The following is a 401-nucleotide window of genomic DNA, read 5'->3' on the forward strand; positions in this document are numbered from 1 at the left end:
ATCGAGAAAAATATCGAGTTTTATATCGATAACAATATCGATCTTCATCCTCATCCTTTTCTTCATATTTATCTATATTTTTGCATATTCCTCTTCAACTTTACCTTAAAGTGCTTAGATTTACTTTGATCTTCGTTTTTGCCTGTACCTCTAGGCATCTTTGTTTTATTTTTATTCTCAAACCGCTAATCCGCTGAGAACCATTTCCATGTGCATTATTCCCCTTGAATTTAACAATTTACTCCCAACCAACCAACTGCCGTAAAGAAGTTTCACTTCATAAATTCAAGAAATGTTCTTACCCTTTCAGTTACCCTAATTCTTATGTGTCTGTCATTGTCTCCATTTTCGTCTTTATCTTCACTTTTGCCTTCTTTTTTTTTGACTTCATCGTTATCATT

This window comes from Rhagoletis zephyria, unplaced genomic scaffold, assembly GCF_001687245.7.
Source record: "Rhagoletis zephyria isolate East Lansing unplaced genomic scaffold, Rhagoletis_zephyria_1.1 Rzeph_scaffold_07527, whole genome shotgun sequence".
NCBI classification, from domain to species: Eukaryota; Metazoa; Arthropoda; class Insecta; order Diptera; family Tephritidae; genus Rhagoletis; species Rhagoletis zephyria.